At 38.3% G+C, this 24792-nt stretch overlaps 1 protein-coding gene across 23 annotated transcripts in view; it reads left to right on the top strand.

The window, feature by feature from the left end:
* The window catches only part of ADAM28 (ADAM metallopeptidase domain 28), a 308912-nt gene that overhangs the window by 235738 nt on the left and 48382 nt on the right, over positions 1-24792 (top strand). The gene's annotated exons all lie outside the window — the stretch shown is intronic.

Here is a 24792-nt window from a genome sequence, read left to right as displayed (position 1 = left end):
TTTTAATATGTAGATTGGTGATGTGAAGAATGGGTATAACATTTTCAAACATGAGTGCGTGTAGTTATGGGAACATTTTCTTACCGCCAGGCAGGCACGTGCAAGGAACGTGCCTGCTGGGTCAGTGCTGCCCTGAATAGACACCACAAGTCATCCGGTGTCAGCTGTTCCAAGAAACAGGGTCTGTTATATTGGAAGTCTAGCTTTTCATATATAAGAGGTGGAACATGACTGAAACAAAGGGTCAGGCGCCATCTTTAAGAAACAAAGCTCAGACAGATAAGGTAAGAAGTAACATGGAAGGTAGTTGATCCTTATAAAATCACCGCAGATCTTAATTTGGTGAAGGAACAATAAAACTCTAGCCCTCCGTAACAAAGCTGGTGGTTTTTCTCCTCTTAAATGGCTATGATTTTTCTTTTTCATTTCACACCCTGGCTCATGTGCTTTCTGGCCCTGAAACAGGTTTAAGTGAAAACAGGAAAACATCATTTCTCCTGCTCTGTTTCCTGCCGTGTCAGCACTGGGAAGTGCTAAGGACCTGGAGGTGTGGACTCAAGTCAGTTCCTGAACTCTTCCTAAATCAATCTGGTTTATCCCTTGAGAAGGAGACTTGCTGTTAATGAAATATTGTGGCCCAGACTAAGGAAAACATTGATAGAAAATTAACACATTTTATCACATTAATAGGCCAAATGACAAAAATTTAGGTAATCTCAAACAATCCTGAACAGGTATTTAAAAATAAAACCTCAACATCTATTCATAAATGAAAGTGATTTTAGGACACTTGTAATTAAAAGATGTATTAGAATAAATAGGCATTATGTGTTTTCTAGGGGGTAAGAGTATATAAATATTGGAAAAGAGGGCAGAGAATTATTATTATGTGTAGGTGATGTACCTATCAGGAAAATGAGTAAATTATTTGACAACTGTTTAGAACCAAGAGATTTAAATGCATGATTATAATACCTACATATGAAAATTATTACGTGTTCTCTTTATAGTAATAACAAGTTATAATGTGAGTGGGAAATATTCCATTTATAATATCAAGAAAAATGAAAACATCATGAGTAAAACATAAGACATGTTTTCAAAGAAAATTTGAAGGACATAATTATAGAAAATGATTGAATGGGAGTATGGTCTATTGTCTTCCTGAAACCTGCAAAGTTTATTTCTTTAGTTGTCCCAGGTTTGGGGTGCAAGAGGTAAGAGATTATAATTGTGTTATTGTTATTAAAATTCGATGCTTTTCAATCTATGCTTTGAGCAGAGAAATTTGGACTTTAAAGTTGTTACTCCCTCTCTTTAAATTGTCAGTCTCTACTAGAAGCCACCAGTCCTTTGAAATTCTCATGCCCCATTTATTCTTCCATGCATTGGCCACTCAAGACTCCCAAGCTTTTCCTGTCATGGGCCCTTTATTACATGTGACCACAAATAACCGATGCATTGATTTAACTCTGGGCTTGTCGTATGTAGCCTTTATTATGCTTTTATACATTCTCTCATACCCACCTTGTTGAGAGTTCTTATCATAAATGAAAGTTGGTCAACAAAGTTTTATAATTTTTTTATACATTTGTTTTAAAACAGAGAGGAGAAGAAAAGTGTTACAAACAAAAATACAGTCATACAAAAGAGTAGACATATTTCATTTTATTGCTCTGTTCTTTATTTCTTGGGTCAGTCAAATCACCTACTATCCTTTAATTTTAGCCCAAAGTACTCTCTTTGGTATCTTACAGGACAGGTCTCCTAGCAAAGGATTTTCTCAGTTTTTGTTATATACAAGTGTTTTAATTTCACCGTTTTATTTTGGAGGATAATTTTGTTAGACGTAGAATTCTTGGTTGACAGTCTGTTTCTTTCAGCACTTTCAATAGATCATTCCACTGTCTTCTGGCCTGAATGGTTCCTGATGAGAAACGTCTTGTTAATCTTATTAGGACTTCCTTGAACATGATGAGTCAAAAGTGACTTGCTGCTTTGAAGATCCATTCTTTTTCTTGACTTTTGACAGTTTGACCATGATATTTCTAGGTGTAAAACTCTGTAAGTTTATCCCAGTTAATGTTTGTTGCGTTTTTTAGATGTTCAGATGAATGATTTTCCTTAAACTCGGGGGAATTTGGGGCATTCTCTCTTCAACTATTTTGTCTGCCCAGTTCTCTCTCTCCTTTTCTCCTGGGACTCCCATTGTAATACTTTGGAATACTTTCTGGTGCCCAAATGTCTTTGAGCATCTATTAATTTCTCTTTATTATTTTTTTTTCTCAGGGAGTATCCAGACAGGTCAAATAATGACAATTTCCTGGGAATGGGGCGTTGGGAGGGCTCCAAGTCCACTTTGTCTCATCCAGCAGCTGCTAGGCTGTTGGTTTTCACAACTGCCATAAAATGGTGAGGCTGTTGGCTTTCAAGGCTACCATGAAGCCAAAGAGTTTTTGGAATGAAATGGAAATGGAAGTTAAGCATGTTAAAATGGCATAAGGATCATAGTTCTTACTGAGATTCAGCCACTATTTTTGGAAAAAATCTTCTTTGGATTGTTACAAGCTTTTAGCTGCTTTTCAAAGTTTTGAAAAAGTTGAATTCAACTATTTTTGCCAGTATTCTTGTTTTAATGGCTTCTGCCATTTCAGTAATGAAGTTCCAGGCATGGGTTTTTAAAAGCAGCAATTTATTTTTTATAGGCTTTAATGGATTTTTCCAAATCACTCTTCCTATTGTTTGCAAATAACACTAAGTAGATTTTCTTTCAAAGGTTTATATTACATATTCATTTTACTTTTAAAAAATTGCTAGATATTCTAGAAAATGTGAATAATTATGGTTCTAGGTAGCAGTTTTAACTTGTTACTGAATTAATGTCTTTACCTTAAGTGTTTATCCCCACCACCAAATATACTTAGGAAATAGCTTTCTATACTTAGTTGCCTGTTTGTTCATAACAGGAATGTGATACTTTAAGGTAATTAAATGATTATGGCCAGTTGTGTTAAATAGTTTTCTCCTTGGATCTGATAATCTAACAAATTAATATGTCAATGAAAGTTGAGTCATACGTTTATTCCTGAGATGGTTGATAGCCCATTTGATTATGGTATATTCTTTTATCATTGCATCAAAGTTATATGCTAACATTATTGATATTTTAAAAATCTTTTTCACTTGCAAATTTGGCTAACAGCTTACTACTGTCTATATCATTTTGTGCTTTATTTTCAGATTTTAAGTTTGGACTTTATAAGGTAAACTGAACTTTGAATTCACTTTCTAAATTTGTTTCTCCTTTATATTATTGGAGAATTTGACTTATTTCCCTTTACTTTTATAACAGGCATGTTTTATTTGAATTTTTCTGTCATGTTTATGATTAGATCTGTCTTGTCTTGGTGAGTCACAGAAAGATGTGACCACTAGGTGGCAGCAACGTATAGGGAAGGATCCTGAAGTTCTGACTTTGTCTTGTCGAGGTCCTCCTTGACCACCCCAACAGGATTCTCAGAGTGATATTTGGGAATTTCACTTTTTTTTTTTTAGTGAAAAATATTACTAAATGAACAATATACATCGACAGTGCTCCCATTGCCCTTGGTACCACCTCTCCTTCAATTCAGATCAGCTCATTCTTCCTTTATCTGTTCCTGTAGCTACATCACAAGTTTCTGGTGAGGATATATGTATTTTTTTACCTTTAGCATTTTAAAATTTATATATTATCATCATTCTTCACCTTTAGTTATAATTTTCTATAGGGGTATTTGTTTTTACCAATTAGAACACAGAATATAGAACTCATGGTGATTTTTCTAAATTGTAAACTGTTTTATTTCGGAATAATTTCAGGTTGACAGAAAAGGTATAAAGATAGTACAAAGAGTCCGCAGATATTCTCCTGATGGGAATATTTTATCCGTCTGTCACCTTGATTTCTAGTGCCATACCTCATAGTTGAGAGAGTAAAGGATTTCATAATAATTATTCCAGAAATGATCTTACCTGTAAATGGATTGTGTGGGATGGTTTCAAGCATATACCATCGTCCAGGGAAAGCTTTCTGTATCTAGTCAGTGCCCAGAGAAATTCAGTATTTGAGCGTTGCTTTTCTTGGCCTAACGGTTTGAACCAAGTTGCTGCTTCTTGCCATTTCGAAACACCTTTAGTAGCTGCCTGTTTGCAGTTTATTACCAATTCTCAAAGGACTTTCATGTATTTACTCTACCGCGATCTTTACGAATAGATGAAACAGGAATTACTCTGCCAGTTTTACGGATTTTACAGATAATTCAAGTGGTGATGAGAGAGGTTAACTCCATGAGAACTACATCAGTGCAGGAATTGATACCAAGGAGATTGACTCCAAGTGCACTGTTCTTTCTGCTCTGCCTTGTTGATTTTACCTCGGTAGAAATATAACAAATGCTCTCCTGCAGATACCCTTAGACTAAGAGGTAAAAATGAATTAAGATTCTAAGGCTTGGAACCTCAATTAATCCGAAGGCTAGAAATTTGAAGACATTCTCTCTCTTACTTTATAGTTTTCGATAAAATGGCTCTAATTGTGCTGGCAGGAACTATCACTTATAAATAACTTTTTAAGGCTTAGAGATATAAAGAATTTCTGTTCATCCGACATTCACACACCCCCTTTATAACAGTCAGGGCTCTTTGATCCCAAGTGATGGAAAATCCAGCCCACCCTTTTTTACAAAACAAAGGAATTGTATTGATTTCTGACTAAAGGTGCAAATCTGACTTCAGAAGAGATTTAGCCTGGACATTCAAATCGTGTTTCTAAGGTTCTGTTTTCTCTCTCCCTTTGCCCTGCCTGCTGCAGCGCTGACATCCTCCTCAGCAGTTAATGTGTTTCCTTACTCCTGTCCCAACCCCCTCATCCCCAAAACAGCCTGATTAGCAAAATCACTGCTGTGGTTCCAAACCCCAGACTTTGCAGCACACCTTCCAAAACTGGAGAGAGATCCTCTCCCAGTATGTCCCAAGCAAATTTGGGGATTTCTCTTTTCTCTTTGGCCTAAATAGAATATTATGACTATTCTTCAAACAAACCATACAGAGCAGAAGATAGGATTCGCTGATTGGCTTTAAATAACCAGGGGCTATTCCTGCAGCTGGGAAATTGCTGGTCTTCCCGTGTCCCAAGTGGAGAATGCTGGCAGTGTGGATTCACCAAAGTCTTTTGGCAGAAGCAGGACATGGATTTTGAGTGGCAATCAGAAAATTATACTCCAGTTTTTAGGTTTCTTCCACTTATTACTTCCTCATATTTACTCACAATTGTCTCTTCTCTTTGAATTGGAGTATTTTTGGATGAGATTTATAATAATTGAGATTTTTCTGTAGTTTTAAGACCTTTTCCCAGAAGTCCTATCTGCTGTAGGCTCTTGGATTCAGTATTTACTAAACCATCTGACTTAGGCACATCATAAATTCTGAATCAACAGTAAGAGTGCTTAATGCTTGAGGGACTGAGCAGCAGAGGTTAAGTGCCTAGCGGATAATTAGTTCCCATTTCTCTCATGAATGACCCGAATGGCTCAACTAGACACTGGCCCCTCACCTCCCTGAGCTCTAAGAGGGCTTGGTACTAAAATGAATCTTCCAGAAAGCCCCCCATCCACTTCAGCCAGATGTCCCCAGTAACTTTGTCCACTTGGTCTGGTCATAACCTAGGGTTGTATCCTCCTGTAGAGAAACACCACGTAACTGGAAGAATGAGACCATCACCAGCCATCTCTCCGCCAGACAGATCAGGAAGGAGGATGGTCTTTGACTAAGAATTTACTTGGGTGCTGACAAGCGACAGTTTGCGCAGTTTCAGTTCAAATAACGTCCATTAAGAGGCTTTTTGGTTTGTATTGGGTTTGTTGCTTGTTATCTTCAAACCTGAGGAGAGAAATTCTGTCAACTTGGGTATGAAGAAAAAGAACTGAATTTGCTCTTAATAGGAAGGTAAAGTCCTAAACCTAGAGCAGTAGTTCTCAATCGGGGACAGTTTTGCTCCTTAGAAGACATTTGGCAACGCTTGACGTCATCTTGGGGGGGTCGCAAACGGAGAAGGGTGGTGGCGTTGGCATCCAGTGGCTAGAGGTCAGAGGCTCAATAGCCTACAATGCGCAAGGCAGCCCCTGACAACTGAGAATTACCTGTCTCTGCTCGAGTGTCATTGTAGATTATGGGCCAGAAAAAAATATTTTTTCCATTCTTAGTGGGTTATATTTTACAATCTGTGAGATTTAATGTGTGCCCTTCAGTATATGTGTGTGTGTGTGAGTAAACAGCCACCTACTGGATACTCGGGAGAATAAAGAAGTATATCTGTAAATCGCTAAGGCGAGACTTTGAAAAGCCTTGGATTTGGAAATGTCACTGCCTTCCTTAAGCCCTTTTAGAGAAAATACTTTCCCTGGGTTTCGCCACTCAGGAATTTCCAAACATAACTCAGACTAGGAAAAGTGTGCTTCTTGAGAGAGGGACGTGTGTTGTGAGTAACATGGTGATTCCCAAAATGAAGGTGGAGAGTGACATAGCAGAACTTAGGGGAGAGAGTCAAGTTCGCAGACAAGCGCAAATGGGAGAACTATGGATGGGGGGGGGCCATACATCCCGGGTTCTCAGTAAAGTTCTAATTTACCCCTGTTCTCCAGATATCTATTAATAGGGTCCTCTTTCATTCTAGCCCCAGGGCAAGTTTAGGTACCAGGGCGAATGCATGCAAAGCCTACGCACAAAAGGGTTCTATTTCTTGGGCGCTTTGCCATTAGACGAAGATAAAAGGGCAATATTAAGTGTTTATCCTTCACCTATGTTGTAATTCTTTGTTTATTTTCCCTAACCCTTGAAGAAAATCTGATATATTTATTCATCTGAATCTGGAAAATAAAGAGACAGGCCTGCCTGTATCACCCTCTTTGGCAACCAGCCACTGGGTGTAGAATTCAGTTCAGTACAGAGAGGTGGTCAGAGGCAGAGCTGGGAAAACAGGCCCGAGGGGAGAAGCAGCCTGGGCAGACCAGAAGGATTTCGTTCTTTTGAGTTAAATTCTTTTGACTGGGGGCTTGAAAAGTTGATTTAGTTACGGAAGGTTTCTTTGTACCTTCATCTTGTTCTCTGTACACTCTTTGGCTTTGTTGTTCACTCATTCATTCACTCATTCATTCACTTAATATGTAGTCTTCGTTTCCTGTAGAACTGCTGTGTGTGCTGCCGGAGTATCGGATGCTAAGCCTCTCCCCTCAGGTGGCTCTGACTTCTTTGTTCTTGCTTGTCTGCCAGGCCTTTCATCCACCCTTCATACAGTTCTTGAACTTAAATTTGTTCCATGGCCTGACTTTCAGGTTATTTACCTACTCATGTTTGAACATCCTCATGTTGCTGCTCTTGTTTCTCCTTGAAACATAGGGGGAAAAAATCAAAGCAGAGTCCTGCCTGGCCTCATCTGGCTGGTATGAGAGAGAAAGTCATAATTACATTTCTGGCTTGGTCCAAGGTCTGAAAAGTGGCCGTGAGGATATCCACCAGCCATTAAGAGAAAGGAAACCCAAAATATCAAAGTCCGCAGAACACACCTAGGGTGGAAGAGCTTAAGGCAGTTTGCTCGCACGCGTGGCTGGTCAGCACATCACCTGCAGAATGTATAAAACATCGATGTCGTGCCCCACCACAGATCTGCCCACTGATGATCGTCCACATTGGGATCCAAGCATCTGTCCTTTTGGAAGGCATCCCGGGTGATTCTGAAGGTCAATGAGGTTTAAAAATTGGGCTCTGGGGATTTCAGGTGAGGAGCTGACTTGGAGGTGTGAATCCTGCCACATCTGGGGGCAGGCTTACAGAGTTTGTGAGAGGCCACCCGCCTTGCTGGCCCCCGAGTTCTGCCTGGACCCAGCCTCATTTGTACCATCTGCCCTCCTGTACTCCAGTCTGGGGCCAGGTCCTCACTGCGTGTGTTGCTGGCTTTCAGTAGAGCACTGATTCCATCAATTTGGACTGGGCCTTACTGTATTTCCCTTGGCGTACACTCATGGCACCAAAAGAGGAGATTAATTTTTAAAATCAACCACAATCCCGTATATGTATTTTTTTCCTCCGTAAAATCTGTGCCACGAGGAAGGAGTCATTGCCAAGCCTAGGGGAGCGTCTTAACAGTTGGCGTGTGTGATTTTGGTACTGCCCTGCCTCTTCAGAGTGGTTTGGCCTCTCTCACTGCTTGCTGCTGGAGATTTTTAAGCTACAACATACTAGGGATGTGATTTTCAGGAATTGGTGTAATTATGCACCATGGACTTCCTGCTTAAAAAAGATCTTGCCCCCAGTCCATATGTCCTGTGTCTCCTAATGATCCATTCATGGTTTCTTTTAAAGATTTAAACATCTTTATTTGTTTTTCTGTTTACCACACTTTCGTGGGTTTTTTTTAAACTATCCTAGTATTAAGAACACATTCCTGTTATTAAAAAAGTCAATTATTACAGTAATATATGACTTAAAAATAGTTGTCCCACAGTCCCTTCTGATCTCAATATGTTTAATGTTATCAATTTGAGACCTTGCTATATATTAAGTGTAATGTGTACATACATTTAAATACAAAAACACAGAGGCTCATAATGTGAAAATGTAAAAGTAAAAGCTGAGCTGTTAAAAAGCAGGCTTGGAGTGTGTATCATTCAATGGATTCTGAGATGACGGATTATGTGAGTCAGTAAGCAAAAAGATTAGCTTGCCCACAGCACCTTAGGATCATATCTATCTTTGGATTCTGAGGTGACGGATTATATGAGTCAATAAGCAAAAAGATTAGCTTACCCACAGCACCTTAGGATCATATCTTTGGGGTTTGGTGTAAAAAAATTAAGATTGCATGAGGTAACCGTGCAACTCCAGGGATTCTAACAGTATTCCATACCTGGTGAATTCGTGCCTTTATGAGGGAGGCCCCAGAGAGCTTGCTCAGCCCTTCCGCCATGCTGGGATACAAGTAGTCTGTGACCTGGACCAGGGCTTTCCCCCTACCACGCTGGCACCCTGATCTCAGACTTCAAGCCTCCAGAACATTGAGAAAAATGTTCTGTTGTTTATAAGCCACCCAGTCTGCTCTTTTGTTACCGCAGCCAGAATGGAGTGAGACACTCAGGAAAGGGTGTTCACTGCTTTATTATATACCACGTCCTTGCTCCAACAGCATCCTCCATTACTCAGCATCTGTGGGCAAAAGTTAAAATGATCTAGTTGGGTAGTCTCAGTAACTTTCACGATCATCAATCTTCAAGGCTCATTTTCATCCAGTTTGCCCTGTGAACCCTCTGTTTCACCCAGTCCACACAGTTTCCTCATTCCTACCTATGAGCTACCACCTAGTTTACTTTGGACTTGAACCAGAAAGCCTTTCTTGACCCTCAAGAGCAAAATGTTCTTTCCCAGATTTCTTAGAGCATTGAGAGCCTATTTAATTCTTCTGACCCTTAACATACACTACACTATACATGTACACTCTGCATTGTCAGCGAACTTTGGATCTGTATTTGCATCTTAATGTCTCAGTTATGTTGAAAGTCCCTAAGGGTAGACATTTGGACTTTTCTTCTTTGAATTATCTCATAGCACGCAAACAGTGCCTCACACACAGCCCTCAAACGTGTATTTAATTGATTAGTACATCCAACAGAAGTAGTATGGTTTAAGTACAATTGAATTTCTAACTGCTTGCTTTTAACAGAAAGGTTTTTTTTAACATATGGAAAAAATGTTAGTATTCATTCCAGTCAATTATTTTTTTTCATTTTCATAATATCTTTGGATAACATCTGAGTTTCTTTTCCAGTTGATCTCAAGAATCCCTTATTTTAAATGTTCAGCCACCATTTTAAAAGATGCTAAATGGTAATTCTGGCTAAAAATATTTCTCATTGAATGGCTCTGTCTTTGGACTAAACTTTGAAAGCCAGAGAGTCAATATTTTTCTTAGAAGTTGTTATTAAAAGCACATTAAACATTCTCAGAATTGTGAGGAAGTTATAGCACAGTTAAGTTTGTTTGCCCAGGAGGCAAAAACTCAAAGGAACATATTTTTGGCAAGTCAGTTGGACATCAGATGATGGATTTCAAAGATCACAGGACAAATCTTTTCCTAAGATTTTTAGGATTTGAACGTTTTAGATGAATTTGCTTGGGATCAAGGGACTGAGGGAATGAGCAGAGCCTGTAATGTGGTTATTTTTTTTATTTCTATGCACTTATCATAATCATGTGCTCTTTTCCCACTGCAAATAGACATCTGTTCCGTAATATTCCGTTACTCAATTTGAAAGTAAAAAGCTACATACTTCCAGGATGGTTCAGTAACAAACTATATTAGAGCCAATCACCCTCGCACATTCTGCCTTCAGTTCCAACTGTGAGACCATTACATACATCTCTAATTTAATACCTGACAATTACTGAGGTGGCACTTTCTGGCTGTAATGGCCCTAAATATCCTGGGAGAACCAGACAGAAGTAAGAGGACTTGTCTTTCCCATTCAGAGTCTTCAGAAAATAATTTGATTTTTATTTCAGTTGCTTCACTCTCAGAATTATACTCTTAAAAGAAAAAAAGAAAAGCTCACATGGTTTTAATTAAAAGCACAGAACAGACAATTTGGAAGCAAATAAAAAGTAAGGAAAATAGAAAAGAAAAGAAAAACTTTTATCGTAGTTCCATCCATCTGTAATGACCCACTACTAACAGTTTGTTGTATTTCCATTTTTTTTCCTTGGAATAGATAACAATTTTAATAAAATTTTGCTTACACAAGGCTATTTTATAATTTTATTTCTAATTTAACAATACAATGTGCATATTATACCATGTTGTGTATTATATGTCTTCTGTAATGTCATTTAAATATTTTTGTGGTATTCCATTATGTTGCTACTATACATTTCAATTAATATTTTAATAAGGAGCATTTATGCTTCCATTTATAACTATTATAAATAATTCTGTGGTAAATATCTGTGCCCTTTTTTTGTTACATTCATTGCAATTTTCTATTATATTCGTTTTGCATCAGATAACGAGTACTTTGTTCCTCTTTATTATTGTTTTTTCTGTGTAAGCTCATTTCCTCTGAATTCAGGACAATTTCTCAAGCTTCTTTGCTGATTCCCTTTCGTATCCAATTTAATGTATTCTGCCCCCGCTGTACTTCAGTGAAGCTGATGTTTTTCATCCTTAGAATGTTCCCTTTTTGAGCTTTATTCCTCTCTCATAAAGACCTGGCCTAGTTTCAAGATGTAATATTTTCTCAGGTACCTTGATGAACAAATGTGAAATATTTGCTAACATTTTTTTCTTGTATCATAGTATATATGTTTCTTTGAGAGCTCTTTGTTGATGTCTCAGCTCAACTTGTTTCTTTGAATAGCTCAGTCTTTTCATGTGTAGCTAACCCTTCTCTACCCAGTTATCCTGTGTAATAAGCCATAAAATGAGACCTAGTCTGAAAAATTGTTCAATGCTACTTCTGTGTAACAAAAAGCACTCTAAGAGGTATACCCTAAATGTTAGGATTTCTGAAGTATCTGGAAGATATGGTCTATAGGATGGAGCCTCTTTATTAAATGGTATTTTTAAAAAAAATTTTTTTTATAAACAGTATTCTGATAGTAATGTTTTTCTTCAAAAATGTACAGGGTTGAAGTTTATTAAACATTTATGTTAAGGTTAATAAGAGGAAAAATAATTGTTAGTACACACCAATGTGTAAAGTGGAAATGATAATACTTGCCCTTTGGTTTTTACTAGAGCAGAAAATAGAATAACTTATGGGAAAGTATACTGTAAACTTCTGCTACTGAACCTTACCACAGCTCAACATAGGAGAGTTCGCATTGCTTACTTTCTTTATTTTTCCTGACAACCCCCAGTGTGAGCAGTATTGCAAATATGCCGATCGTGTTGAAATATTCAGCGTCAGTCTGTGCCTCAGTGATGTCCCATAATTCTTGTGCTGAACCTGTGAGGTCTCTTTGTTGCGTTATCTAGAATGGCTGCCTCATACTTTTTCCACTTGCCTCAAATCTCTGCTTCTCCTTCATTTCTGTCTATTATCAAGAATGATTGGGTCCATCCAATGGGAGGTCCCCTTAACATTTTTGCATTTTATCTGGGTATTTCCTTGAACTTTCATCTTCCCTCTCTCTCTTTGCTCCTAAAATTTCTCCTCAAGGTTAACTTGACTGAATCCCATCTTCTCCTGCTCCAAGGAAGCCCACTAGGTCATTATACCCTTTCTGCCCAGCCTCTTCCTCCCTATTCATTGATTTGTTGCCTTTAGTCACGTTCAGGTCTGATCAACCTCATCATCCTTTAACTGATTCTACCTTATAGCCCTGTGATATCGCCCTCTTTCTTGGATCCCAAATCTCTTAAGTGAGTAGTTTTTCCTCACTCCCCTTTCAATATTTAACCTCTCATTACTTCTCTTTGCCCCATTTTCTGTGACTCCTCAGTTGCATTTCCGCTTTGTGGCACAAGCATCTTCTTTGGCCTCTGTGACAATCACTGTCCTCACTCCTGTCTTTCATCTCACACTCTTTCCACTGACTCCCTTTTCTCTCTTGTCTTCCAATACAGTCTTACACTAAATCCATTCCACAGCCATCTTTCCGTTTTGGAATTTCTCCCTTAAGATTATTAGCCATTCTCACAAATGCTAACATGTACATAACTCTCAAATTTGTTCATTGCCAGGCTTTTGAGTCCTATTTTTGCATTTTCAATTGTTTGATGGTTACTCCAACCAAACTTACGTTTAATATTGAGTTTGTTATATTTCTCTCAAGCACTTTTTCTCCAGTCTGCTTATTTTATTAATGACATTATGAACTATGTAATATTGGCACTTCAATTTCACTCAGCCACCTACTCAATCATATTTAGTCTAAATGTCTAAATGTATTAGATTCATATTTAAAAAGCATTTAATCAGTCTCGCCTATGTAGCAAAAAAAACTCTCCTAAATAGACATACATGTTTCTTCGTTGCCATTTATTTTTGTGAATAGTATAAATATTTTGTAATTATTATAAGTATGAAATGAGTTACTAGGAATAATCTGATTTGATGGCACTGCATTTATTGGAAAAAAAAGAATGGATTTATTGTAATCTGACATGCAACTATTGCCCAAGAACTAACCAAATCAAATATCTAGTGTGGCATGACTCTCTTTTACAATAACAATTGCATTCCACCTTTAGTGTATTTTTAAATTTGTCTTATTTTATATCTTAGGTTGTAATGTTAAGTAATAGCAGAAATTATATCCCATTAATCTCTGTTTCATCTATAGTCCCTAGAACTTGCCCACATATAGTAGGTGATCAATAATATTCACTAAAATTTACAAAGACATTCACAAAGTTCTTGAGGCATAATGCAAAACACCACCCCAAATATAAAATGGCTGGTGGGACAATTGCTAACAACAGAGCTGAAAGGTTGCGAAAGCAATCTTTGCTTATTTATGTATTTTTTTCCTAAGCCTAGACATTACTGTGGCATCTTCAGTAAGCAACAAGATTAATACAAGAATTGCACACATTTCTATCCAATAGTACCACCTTGTGTTTTTTATAGCCCATCTTTTTCTTTGCAATTGGCAAGCCGTACATATTTAGCTTAATGTTCATTCTGGGTGTTCTTCCAAAAATATCATGAGATTAGCTCACTTATAAAATTTGAGCAATTTTACTACATGAGTATTACCAGTAATAATAATAATCAGTTAATAAAGAGAAATATTGATTCAAGACCAGCAGAGCTTTATGGAACCATTTGGTGTTTGAAATCCAATTGGAAGTGGTGCTCAAAGAACCACTGAACAAAATGTAGACATTTAATAGGACTCTGAGCCAAGAATTATGGAAACATAAATTTTAGGGAAACTAACTTCCAATTTCATAAATTTCCTCTTTAAGCCTCAAAGTCACTTTTTTAAAAAATTATAAAATTCCAGCACTTTCCATTTTATTTTGGAGCTGGATTGTCTCAGAATCAAGCACTGATCTTTGCTGACTTTTGGTGGGTTTCATACTGCCTTTTCATTAGTTTGGCTGGCGCTGGCTCTAGCACCATGACTAAAAATGTGGGCGTGTCAATAAAATCCAGTTTTTCTGTTTTCATTGCCAGCATGCTGTGTATGCCCTCCTAGAGCACTTAGTGGGTAAATGGGATAGTCTCCATTCTTCATGGCAAGAAGAATTATTTTCCAATACAGTCATTTGCTGTAAATGAATATGCTGGTGTGGGCAACGCTTACACCAGTAATGTGTAAAATCAGAAACATACTCTAAGAAACCTTAGAATATGAAGACTTGATTTAAATCTTCAAGAGTTTTTAAATTGATAGTTTGATATTTGATTTCTTAGACTCATATGTGATGTGTGGAATATTTGCCAGGGAAGAAATAAGAAAAAAAAAAGGAAAAGAAAGAAAAAACCCTACAGAAACGTTTTCTTTGACTTGTGTTTTCTCTTTTAGCCTATAGAGACAAGGCGAAGTTCAGAATTCACTGCCACACACTTATCTCAAATTGACTTAAATCCCAAATTTAAGTCAAATTAAATGAAGACAAGGTAATAACAACACTTTGTAAAATGATAAATAGCTAAATAAATGGAAGGTTTTATTATATTGAGATACGATTTAAAGTAATATTAGACAATATAGGGCAGTTTAGGAAAGATTTGAGTTCCGTGACGGATTATAAGCTCCTCAGTGCTAGGAAAGGAGTTTTGCTCCATCTTTGTATCTGTTCAGGAAAGTGGCATATTTTAAGTGAAGATATAGAGGTGAATGTATTAATATATATTTTTACATTTATGTATATAAATATATGTGAATATATTAACATGCGGTTGCATATATTATATAAATCCTACACATACATGAAATTTTCAAAGAAGTAGTAAAACGTTATGATTTTTAAATTACCTTAATAGTCACAAGTGTATGTTTCTATTGTTTTATGGAAGCATAAAGAGTTAAATTCAGAAAAGTGAGAGAAAGGAGCCCAGAATTCTCCAGTGGGGCACACTGAGATGATCCCTACAAAACGGAAATGTCTCTGGATTGATGTGACTTATCTGAGAGTATGTCCTTACAAGGAGAATAGGATGAAGAAAACATTCTTGCTGACTCATCTATTTTCAGTAGATGTTCCATGTAGTATTAGAAATGGAAAGCATTCCTGCTCCAAAATAACACACCCAAACTTGTTAAATAAAATTAACTTCATATGTCTTGTTTCTTTATAGAAAATTTTAAAGCCAGTTTTTAACACATTTTGGAGACTTACTAAGGTTCACCAAAAGCCCTTGACTTTCTCCCCTGTTTATTAATCCTACCAGATCCTCCGAACCCAGGTCTCACCTTCTCCTGAAGGCATCCACACTGAAGAGAGGAAGATTAAAAATCATCTTATCTGGCTCTATTATTTTACAGTTGAGAGAACTGAGGTGTAGAGAGGGTAAGTGAGTTGCCTAAAGTCACATAGTCTGTTGACTCGAGGCCAGAACCCAGATCCTCAAGTCAAAGTCTACTTCACTTTCTCAGCTTCCTCACCATCCCTAGTGAATTTCTCAGGCTTTGAAAAGTAACAGTAAGTGCAATTTAGGAAGATAGTGTTCTAGGAAATGGGTGAAATGTTCCAGAACCAGCTCCCTAGCTGGGTCTTCCTGACAAAGAACATAGGTGTTGGAGGATTGTTAGAGGCAAAACCTCACTCTTTCCTGGATGGTTAGTTTGAGGGGGTAATGAGGGCAGTTACAACAGAGTTGGAACAACCTCCTTGCCAACATTATTACAGCTTACCTTTGATATCAGGAATCAGTGTACATTCTAGAACACTGACTTTGAGGACGAATCTATAAATGGGTTTGTTTGTTTGTTTATTCTTAATAATTTCATGAAAATCTATGCAGAATTTTGTTTTTGTTTTTTGTTTTTTGCATTTACCTGAGGTAAAGTCCAAAGATTTCCTTTAATTTTCTAAGGGTTTTATGAACCAAAGAAGATTAAAAAAAAAATCACTGACCTAGACTTTGAAAGGAAGTAAATCCTACTACAAAACTGTAAAGTTGATGCTTTTATCTTTAGTATTTCCATCCTCTCCTTTCTGTAATATTTTGCCTTCATTACCAATATTCCGTTCCAGTCATTCCCTACATTTCAGTACTCTCTCCTCAGTCTTTTTCTCCCCTCTTCAGAGCTTATCTTCAAGGAAAACATATTCAAACTTCTTTACTCCCAACTGCGATGGATGTGACCCATAGGCTGTCATCCATCTGCTCTCTTCCATTTAGTTAAGCTGGAGGTTTGAGGGCGTCCAACCATTTCCTGCTTTGGTTATGAGAGGATGTCCTCAACGTTCCTTGGCTACTTGCCATCCCCTCTTTTAGGCCAACTTTAATGATTCCAAGTGGGATGTAATTCTCTTCCTGTGCTTACGAATTTAGTCTTCTAGAGAACATGGTCTTCTAGAGAACATGGTCTTCTAGAGAACATGGTCCGTGGGAGCTGGGTAGTTCTATTATCATTCAGTTCTAAGAATTCTCTAACTTCTCTTAATTTTTTTTAACATTTTTTGATTTATAATCATTTTACAATGTTGTGTCAAATTCCAGTGTTCAGCACAATTTTTCGGTCATTCATGGACATATACACACTCATTGTCACATTTTTTTCTCTGTGAGTTATCATAACATTTTGTGTATATTTCCCTGTGCTATACAGTGTAATCTTGTTTATCTATTCTAACTTCTCTTTATATTTGAATTTGTTTGAACTTCAGGTATGTAGAAGTATGTTCTAAAATTCCCAATCATAAGGGGTATTTAATTTTTTATTTCCTTATCAACTTCTGAATTAATTATGCTGTGGTCTGAAAATATGATCCATACAAAACCTCATTTTTGAAAATTAAAAATTTTTACTTTATTCCCTAATACGAAGTCAGTTTGTACCCTTTGATCAATATCTCTTCTTTTCCCTTGCCACCTCCCCCATCCTCTGGTTACTACCATTTCTACTCTCTGCTACTCTGAGTGGGACCTTTTTTTTTTAAGACTTTACTTATATGTGAGAAAAGGACTGTTGTACTAGCTTGGATAGAAGGGATTTTCTTTAGGAATTATAGGAAATAAAGGCTGAGCAATGAGATAACAGTGTTGTCTCTACAGATTTAGGTATGGAACATGGTCTGTTTGTGGGGACTTATGGCAAAAAAGATGCTCAGGAAAGTGACTTGGCTGCAAGCCTGACTCTAGAGATGCAGATGAGTAGAGGAGACACTATATGATTTGGTGAACAATTTAGGTGGTCAGTGAATCAGGTATTCAGATCAAAATAGTAGGGAATTCAAGCAAAGTTTAGTTTTTAGATTTTAGCGGGAAAGTAAGGTAGTTGTTATTTATGAGAATTCTTCATGGATGGCAAGACTCTTCACACTGACTTAGGTCTAGAAGAGAGCTCAAGTCTTAAGGTGGAACTGTGATAGGCAGACATCTGGATGCCTCGCTCTCCACACACACATGCACACACACACACACACACACCCAGATCAGAGACACAGGACAGTGGTCTAGGCCACCATTGGGTTAGGCTGGGGAGGAGCTGTATCAGTTGTACAACTTGGATGCAGAACTCTTCCCTGGAAACACAAAGCTCCGGCCTCAGAGAATAGAGCAGTAATCTAACCGGTGTGACTGGGCCGCTTATTTCTGAGTCTATAAAGGGCAACGATTCCTGCTAATAAGATTTACTGGGTGTAGTTTACATCTTACATCCTGTGCTATTTAGCATTGACGCAGGTGCTGGGATGGATTGAACCTATTTGTGGGAACACTGGTAAAACTGTGAAGGGCTGGGGTAGCCAGAGGCAGGGGAAGTTGGTAAAGACTACAGAAAACATGAAAGTGATGTTTTAGAAATATCAGTCTAAATGAGAAACACAAAATGTTCCATAGGAGAGAAAACTTAGACTTCAGGGAATCGGAACGTTACAGAAGTCCAGGCATGGTAATGAATTTAAGAAGGGAGGATGAACATGATATAAAAGCTACAGGTGCACAGAAAGTCTTGCAAGTACCAGAGTGAGGGTTTGGATATAGGCAAATTGCTATGTGCTTTATCATTCAAATCAAGATCATATCTGAGACTGAAAGGTGGTACTACCAATGCTTAGGCTGGGACAACAGGAGTAAACTAGGGCTGTCCCAGGCAAGTATGGTCACCCTAGATGTGGGATCAGAGCACAAGAAGGAGTCCAAGTGTATGCTCAGGTTTGATCAGCTCATGGGAAACTTCAAATCAGCCTACAGGGAAGTAGCTCTTCACATTCATTCTCTCTGTGTAGGTTACAGGGTGTAATATATCTCCTAAGTATGTGTTATTTCCCCCCTTTTCAGACTCATTTAGTTATAACAGTTAATAAGACTGATATGTGAAGTATCAGTATTATAATGCTCTAGGTTTTGGACTCTTATTAAAACTAGTTCACAAAATATCTGAAAGAGGGCTTCCCAAACCATATTCTGAGAAACGTGACTTGAAATAACAGGATGGTTTTAAAATATGTCCTCAGATTCTTTGACCTTCCTTCCATGAAAAGGAGTCTAATTTCCCTCCCCTTAGTGACTTGCTTCTAATGAATAGAACGTGGTGAAAATGATTCCGCATGGTTTTTAAGGCTTGGTTTTTGAACTTCCACCTGGGCCTCTCTCGGGACGCTTGTTCTTGGAACTGAGAGGCAGTGCTCTGAGGGAGAGAGTCCAGAGAGTGGTCCCGCTGAGGCCTGACTTGGGTCCCATGCAACAACCAGTGCCGACCTCAAAACATGTGAGAGAGGGTGCCTTTTGGAGTTTCAAGAGCCAGCCACTGTCAGGTGGTTCAAGCAGAAACTGCTAACCCACGCAAATTCCAGAAATACGAGGGATAACAGTACTCATCTATGGTTGTTTTATAAGTGTTAAAGCGTGTCAGATTGTATGTTACGCAGTGATAGATAACTGAAACAAAGGTAATTATCCTTCCACCAAAAATACTTTAATGATTAAGTATCTTCAGGCAGTTCTATACAGCGTCTCGGCATGTCACCAAGGAGAGTAACTTATTAAAGTTTCTGATAAGTCTTTCAGTAAAGAAAGCCTGCCTGTCATAGCTTAACTGGTGCAGTCAGTGACCACCCCTACCCCACCTCTTTTGGTAGAAACGACTCTTAATATCTAAAAACAATCGCGTATTTCTCAGAGAATATTGAAAAACACCTAGAAGAGCTCTCTATTTCTACTCGATGGTTTAGGCTGTTGCTGAAATACCTCATTAGGGTCTTAAATGGATGTTTTTATTTGCATTATCTTTCTGATTTTGCCAAGATGAATCCTGGGCAACTGAATAGCAGCTTTTGTTCCAGGCCCAGGGTCCTTTCTGAACCAGTAGAGATCTTCATTTCAAGAGCTGGGTTTACAGGAGCGACACCACAGTTCATTAGGCTGGAACAGAATAAAACTCAGGTTTCTGGGTAGCCTGAGCTCATATTACCTACCTGATATCTCCTGAGTGTATCATTCTGATCTTGAAGACCTTGTTTGCTCAAAATGCCATCTGAAGTTTCCCAAAGTAGACATTAACAGGCTGAAACCAAGCTAAAACCACGGTAAGGAGCAGAGGCCCATGATTAATATGCACGTGGGGCTTTTAGAGAGGACATGAGTGGAACACAGTTCACTGAGATCAAGCATTAACAAGACAGGAGAAAGAAAAGTATAAAGTTATCATGACTCACTTGGTAATCTGGTGCAAACCACATCCTCTTGTGTGCAAACATAGCCCTCTTTCCCAGCCAGAAATAGTGGCAACAGATGGCTTTGGAAAAATGTGTTTTGTAAGATGAGCTTCTGAAGTGTCAAGTGTGCTTCCTCCCATGAGCCTTACCTCCAGACACAAGGCCCTCAAATCTTTTATTTATCACACTGTGGGGGGGATGCCAACTTCTCACAGTCTACGCTGACAGATCTCTGGCCCTGGCCCTGGTCCATTTCTGCCTAAATTAACCCATGAGAAATGCTATAACTGGAGCAAAGGTTTGTAACAGAAAAAAAAAAAGCATTTGATTGAGAGACAGAACCGACTTTATTTCCTGCTTTGGCATTAAGTGATACTGGCTTTTTTTTTTTTAAGTAACTTGGCTTTGTTGACCCCAGCTGTCTTACTAGTAAAATAAGTAGGTTTGTGTAGAAGGCCCACTAAAAATTCTGTCCACCTAACTAGTTGTCCTGAAGCTCAGGTCCCTGATCCGTTCAGCAGCGTTTCTGTTGGGGTTCGTGAATCACGGGTGTATTGTGCAAAGCAGGCTTGATTTCCACAGATCAATCTTTCCTTCCCCTGGTTCTGTCTTCTCTCTCCTCCAAATGACCTTCTCACGACCCACATAACCAGTTAACTTTGCCACCATTAGCATCTCCAGTTCCTGCCCCTTCTACCTTTAATTAGTTCCAATTTCTTAGTGTCCTATTCTCATTTCCTCACTGGCTTCTCTCTCTTCATCTTCATCTCATATCCAAGTCATTGGCAATCATTCCAGCTGTTCCCTTTATGTCTTCAGCCTGCTTCTTCCTCTCTAAGCAGAGTTTATTCTTAACAGAAGTTATCCTTGCTTGGACAGAAAAAATAAATAAAACATAACCAATGAAAATGTTGCCTCTCCTCTGTCATCTTCTCCCATATGTAGTGTGCTGTTTAATCATTTATTTTATGATATTCATGTTCTTGATTATAAATTCTCAGGGAGGAAAAATGGTCTCTACTTGAGCAATGTGCATGGGAAAACCAAATTCTCATGCTTATTTTGTTATTTGCTGTGTGGTCTTTGGCAAGAGACTGCTGTATGACCTACACAAATTCATGTTACTAGTACTTGTCATGTGTGGTCTCAGAGTATCATCATGGAGTAGATGGACTGCTTTCTCTCCTTGCTCTATTTTTTTTTCAAAACTACTCACATTAGGAGCTTATGTGAGCCTCTTTAAAGCAGTTTCTTTAGTGTCTGATGTGTGTGTGTATAATTTAATTTATAAGTCACTAGTTTATGCTGAAGCTGGGTACACACACACACACACACACACACACACACACACATCTATATGTATGTATACACTCTCCCAATAAACAGCCCAGCTATCCAAGACTGCATTCCAATTTGCCAATATCAATAAAAATCGGCTGAAATACAAAAGATCGTCCAGTAAAACTGCGTGTCTGTTACATCTCGTTGGGAAGGCCATCTTTGACCAAATACTTGAAGTAGTTAGTCATTCAGGGACATATCTGAGGAAAGAGTATTTCAGGCAGAAGAGTCCGAGCAAATGGCAAGGCAAGCATATGCCTGCCATATTCAAGGGATATGGAGATCTGGTGTGGCTTGATTAGAGTGAGCAAGAGGATTAGCTCAGAGACCAGAAGGGACTGAGGGGTGAGCACAGAATGTCAGAGTACAGGTCCTGTATGTCCTCGAAAGTCAGTGTAATGGGTGGCGTTGAGTTTAATTAGGATGATGAAGATTTTTCAGTAGATCTGGATTTTCATGGATAGAAAGACCCATGAAAATAAACATAACAAACTTTTCTCTACCTCTGATTATAAATAAGAGGAATGAGATTTCCCTGTGGGAGTTGAACTGTGAGATCAACTCACAATGAATCAAGGCAGAAATAAACAAAATGCCTCCTAAGGCCAGGGACATGTCACTGGTTCTGGAGGTGTGTGTGCTGGAGTGACTTACTTGCCTCCAATTTACCCCATTGGTGACACAGAGATTATTCCCCTCGTGTTGTGGGGATGGCTGAACACGCAACACCCTAGACTGGACAGATGGGGTTGACAAGAGTTTATGCCACATGGGCTCACAGCCCAGGGTTGGAGGATGCCCGTGCCGTGTATTCCACGCCCAGACACACAAGGGTGGCACGTGGGAGTGGCGTGAGCAACCAGGAGCTGTGGGAGGTAGGGTTAGTAGTACCAGGTGGATGTGGTGTCCCCTGGTTCCCATGGGAGTAGGTGATTGGCCTGTCTGAGTAATTCCACAGGTGGGCGGGGAACTGAAGCCCACCACCCAGGGATAAGCAGAAACTGCGCCTGGTCCCTGTGGTAAGGATGAGTGCTTGACTAGAGGACCTTATCTAGGAAAATAGAATAGGGAGGAAAATTCCTAGATAGGTCAATCCAGGCCCTCTTGTTTTTTTGAAGTCAAAGCACACGTAATATTGGATCTTAACTTTAGTTTTTATACCAGGTGAAGGGTGGGGAGAGTGGAGGTCAGCAGTGGACCACAGGAACGGAAGGAGAATCACAGCTGTAAAGATGGACAACATCTTTTTTTTTTTTGTAGTTTTTTAAAAATTGTACTATTTAATTATTTTATTTTGGAGGAGGAGGGGAGGGTAATTAGGTTTATCTATTTTCTTAGAGGAGGTTCTGGGGATTGAACCCGTGACCTCGTGCATGCTAAGCCCTGGAGCTATACCCTCCCCGCCAGACAGTATCTATTCTTATTCCACCTGGAAGGCAGAGTGTTTCGACAGCCGTGTCTGCAAATGTGCATCAGTTTGATTGGTTCCAATAAATCTCTGCTGATCAGCTGCAGCTTTTAAATTTAGATACTGCATGATGAGAGGAAAGAGGACTTTCTGGTACAAAGCACTTAATGCAACTTAACATGTCTTCAACAACAGCTAGTAATTCAGGGCTAGGGGGATTATTGGCTGATAATGGTAGTAAAACCTCATAGTAAAAGAAGAAAGTAGAATCTTGTGTAAATATAGGACCTGAAAGATGATAACAAAATCTCTGTGCTTTCTTATGTAAAAATGTATTACTAAGCTTAAAAGCAAACAGCTTTCTTTCCTTTGTGTCACGGTATCTTCTTACCACAGAATAGGGAGCCCTAAGGCTTTACATTTGTTCTGGTTTTAAAAGACCAGCAGCCATTTTTTTTTCTTTTTTTTCTAAGGCTCAGATGCTTATGGCTTGCGGTTCAGAGGCTCTGCCTTTTTTTTTTAATGACCCCCTGTCAGATCATTAATTCAGTGTGCAAACATATATTCATTTGTTACTATTTCCTAAGCACTAATTTGGAGTCTTAGGGATGCAATAATGACCAGTATTTATCCTAAAGGAGAACTCAGTTTAGAGTAGAACAGGCCTGTCTATAGTTTTGTAAAATACTTTGATTTTTGTCTTTATTTTATGTAATTTTTAAATTACAAGAATAATAGAAACCACTACTTAAAAATTAAGAAATACAGAAAGAAAAGAGGTAAAAATACTTGTCTTCCCAGCACATACAGAAAAGCCTCTCTAAATATTTGAGATTTTTTGTTTGTTTGTTTTTACTTTTTTGCTCCAAATAGGCTTTTGAAGTTTCTGTTTAGTTGCAAACATTTTGTATATAAATTTATGGCTTCATTTTTGTTCCAATATTATAATGTCAGAATTTCCTGTAATTAAATTTCATTGTAAGTGGTTTAATATTTCATTGAGTAGGCATGTAGTTGATTATATACCCATCTTTTTATTTTTGGACACTTAGTTTTAGTTTTATCCTTTATAAATAATGTAATTAACATTTGATAATGCATAAACTATTTTATATTTCAGACAATTTTCTTAGATTCTCAGGGGAGGAATTATTTGTTCAAAATTTTTTAAAATGTGTAAAAATCTTAAATTTGACAACCAGTCTGTCTTCCTTTAAACTCGAAGTATTTTTTGTTTGTTTGTTCTGTATAGAAACATGATCAGATAAATTTTCAACCTGTATACAGTGCGTGCATAGAGCAGAGAGGAGGGCCAGCCACGCTGAAACCCGACTTCCTTAACTCCTTGCAGCATATGCTTTAATAGCATCTCTGCAAGCTATTTAATTCACTCAGTGCCAACTCTCTGCATTTCAGTGAATTCAATCAAATGATTAAAAATGGATCATTTTGTTTGAATCCTTTTAGGTGACATTTAGCTAAGAGAAGTTTGTGTAGAATAGAGATCACAACAACCATTTTACAATTGCATATCAAGTATATAGTATCATCTGATCTTCATAAACTCCAGTGAAGCAGAAGGCTGGGAGTTAATTGGTCATATGTCTGTCTCTGGAACTTAACCTTGTCCATAGTCAAGGTTTACGAGAAAGTTACATTCCCCGTGCAGTAGGCAGGTGGCTGAGCACGAACTTGCACCTGTATTTCTGTGCTCCTTCTCATAGCACAACGTCTGCTGCTGCTCTTGTCAGATTTTTTTTGTGAGGAGTGAAGATCACGTATTGAAAGTGTTAAGTCAGGTTTCTGGCACTTTAGTAAGAGTTCAGAGAATTAGCCATCTCCACTATTATTGTAGTTGTTATCAGTATTATTAAAGGAGAGATTCCTTCTTAGTCTGGATTTCTATTCTGATAATACCTTGCAGTGTGAATTTGGAAAACCTAATTGTTCTCCTGAACGATACTACCTTATCATGCTATTAGAGAAACGTTATTTCTGTGGATTGACAATGAGGATCCGTTGGCAGACGACTGCATCCCCAACCAGAGAACTGTTGTGAGGTCACGTGAGCTGAGCAAGAACAGCAAACAGACGCTGTCTGTCCTGGGCACGGGGATAACGCCATATGTTCTTGGCTCTGTAGGAGCAGGTGATCACTTCCCAAAATCACATGCTGTGT

The sequence above is a fragment of the Vicugna pacos genome, chromosome 31, assembly GCF_048564905.1.
Source record: "Vicugna pacos chromosome 31, VicPac4, whole genome shotgun sequence".
Taxonomy (NCBI): domain Eukaryota; kingdom Metazoa; phylum Chordata; class Mammalia; order Artiodactyla; family Camelidae; genus Vicugna; species Vicugna pacos.
This window is presented reverse-complemented; position numbering and strand designations above follow the sequence as displayed.